Consider the following 3,236-nt stretch of genomic DNA (forward strand, 5'->3'; position numbering starts at 1 on the left):
AATGGAATTTCCCATTGGGAACCTACTAGCACTAAGTTGCTAACTGGTTAGCAAGATGCTTACGACAAAACGGCCACAACCAAATTTGCATCCGAACCTTCCGCCACAACTCTTGATAAACGACCAATCACATTCACTTTTCCACTCGGGAAAATTTGGAAATGCAACGGTTGGGACAGCAGTTTCCCTACGATTTTAATCCTTCAGTTTTATTTTTCTTTTATTAAAGTTGCTGCAAAGCTTTCATATCAATAACAGCCAAGTTTAAGGGATTAGATGTTTTTTTCTGTGTTTTTAGCCAATAAACTAGGCTTAAAGGGAAAATAACTGCTGCCAGAAACCTAAGCATATTGACCCTGCTTTAAATGCATTTGGCTGAGTGTTTTCAGAGCATTGAAAATTATCATCTCTGCTTTTTAAAGCTGGCAAGACAGAAGAGACATCACTAAGAGTGTGTGAGCATTTATAAGTGGATTGTGTGTTCAGTGAGTTTGCTGGAGGTCTTAGTCTTGCTCATAAACAGGCTCATAAATGAGGCTAACAGCTTCCTCAGTCATCCAGCAAAAACCACAATGCTATGAAACGCTGCAGCAGTTTTCCCTGGTTCCTCTAACAGATTCCTCACACAGCCAGGATGCCACCGCATTCAGGGCCATAATTTTTAATTTAGCTCATTAGAAGCATTAAGTCGCTTTGGTTATTGTCTGCTTAAAGAAAAAAATACTTTTGTGACAACCCAAATATAGTAAAGTTTAGTTTAGCAACAGATAAAATAAGATGTAACGAATAAAAACAGCTGAGTATCCTGAAATCCTGGACTGAATCCCTTTACATTAAAGAAAAAGCTATAGGAATACTTTAAAGTTTTTCCATTAGTAAAGGCTGGCCAACAACATCCAGGGTGTGTCTGACAAACTGTCATGACACAACTAACTCTCACAGTACAACATCCACACCAACAACAGGAAACTAAAGTTATATAGCACCCACAGCTGAGCCCAAGTTGAACCATTTTTTTCTTCAGCTGAAGGACAGGAAAATGATTAACAATATCCAAGTTGTAGGTGGACTTCATGACCAATTTATTAAAGGAATACCCCACCATCTTTCATAGGTGGCAAAGTCCACAGTTAGAGGTCGTGGGAGTTGGTTGACAGACAGCCAAATGAATATGACTTCACTTTAGAAATCACATTCTGCCGTTTTACTTGCTACTTTTTTAAAGCCTTTGGTGAAGTTAAATTGCTGTGTCTTTCAGCCACACTTCTCTGGGTTACACATCAGTACATGGATAAGTAAAAGCCAGAGGTGGCAAAAGTAATCATGTTCTTTGAGTAAAAAGAGCTGAACATTTGGAAAAGGGAAAGAACTCTGGCTAAAAAAAAATTCAAAATAGTCATGGAGCTGCTTTATATAAAACTAGAGAAACTTTTCGAAAAGATTGTGTTGCTGTCTAATTGTTCTGCATAATCATATTCAAATCACTAAATGATAAGATTATATCTGACTTCTATGCAGAAACTGTTTTAAAAATAAGTTAAATGTTCTCAAAATGTATGCAATCTTAGGTTACTTTAGAGAGACAATTCAATCCGATCATACAGTCAGATTGGTTAAAAGTTTGCTATCCAAGGAAATCCTTGTGGACTCCCAGTGATCCTTCACTCAGAACATACATGCAGCAACAGTGGAGAGGAAAACTCCCTTTTAACAGGAAGGAACCTCCAGCAGAACAAGGCTCAGTGTGAGCGACCATCTGCTGAGGCCGACTGGGGTTAAAAAAGACAGAAGAAGGAAAGAAGCAGTTAAAGGTATAGTGAAGGATCTTCTTTTTCTGGATGGATCTTCTAAATAAGCGGTCCTCCTAACTGTCAATCATCCTGGTGATATGTTTAAGTAAGGCCTTCCTATGTTCTCATCTCCAATTTCACTTGCTTCTGGTGAGTCTGACATAGTGGAAAGAATTGCAAATCTTCTTTTGGAAAGTTAGCTTGTATAAGCGATGCAAACAACAACTTTTAAACAGAGCGTGCACAAGGAGAAACATGCACCTGCATGCTCTCGCACAGGGTTGTGCACATGCACAGGGTGGTGCATGTGCACTTTTTTTTTTTTTTTTTTTTTAAGTGGAGAGGGCGGGTCCTTTCAAAAATTCTCGAAAATCCTCCACTATACCTTTAAACAGACAAGCTGTGAACCAGCACGTCCAGTTTGTCACAGTATAAGCATTGCCCAAAGCTATGTCTAGAAGAAAACCAGGACTAAAGACTGAAAAGAAAGAACTTTATTATCTATAATCAGATGAAAATGCCCTTCATTTGAGCAGTTAAAATAAGTACATTTTCTGGTGGAGTTTGTACACTGCAAAAAATTGAAATCTAAATAAGTAATTTGTTCCTAAACTAAGTACATTTGTTCTTGAATTGAGGAGGTAAGTGAGACCCTTTGCCAGTGGAACAAGACAATCTACATTTAAAACAAGAAAAAGCAACTACATTGTCTTATTTCAAGTGCATTTTATCTAATTATCTTATTTTAAGAGTAAAAATATTCATTCCATTGGCAAATCATCCTATTTACCTGCTAAAATTAAGGTTAAATACACTTGATTTAAGGAATTTTTACTTATTTCTAGATTGTTTTTGCAGTGTATTTTCACCCCTAAAATAAAATGACTAGATATTAAACACTTAAAGTAAGATAATTGATATGTTAATCATTTGAAAATTGTCTTACCTGCTTAGATTCATGAAATATAAACCTACTACAAGATAAAAATTACTTTTTTATATTTCAGTTTTTGCAGTTTGTGTTGTTCCCTGACACAAAGGTGTTTGTTTGTTAGTCTTCTTGGAGGTTGTGGGTTTTTTTTTCCATGTCTCTATTGAAACACTGAAACAGGGAATGAATTCACTGCTCTATAATCTCCTTACCTGTTTACCCAAGCACTTCATCCAGAAAAGAAATAGTTCCCCTGTCTGGAAGGAGCTCAGAGCCAACTTCATTGGGGTGAGCTGGAACTTGATTGTGTGCCAGATCCCATGACCCAACATCACAAACGCTCTCTTGTCTGAATAAAACCAAACCCCAGTGTGTAGTTATATAATGTTTTCTTTTAAAATGTGGAGGTGGGATACATCTAACAGGCGCTGTGCAGTCCTTGCTTTTTATCCCTGACGACAGATTGAATTTCTATTAAGGAAAATGGGTGAAAGTTATAAACAATGTGTGTTTTT

This window comes from Cyprinodon variegatus, unplaced genomic scaffold (genome assembly GCF_000732505.1).
Source record: "Cyprinodon variegatus isolate N-32 unplaced genomic scaffold, C_variegatus-1.0 Scaffold72, whole genome shotgun sequence".
NCBI classification, from domain to species: Eukaryota; Metazoa; Chordata; class Actinopteri; order Cyprinodontiformes; family Cyprinodontidae; genus Cyprinodon; species Cyprinodon variegatus.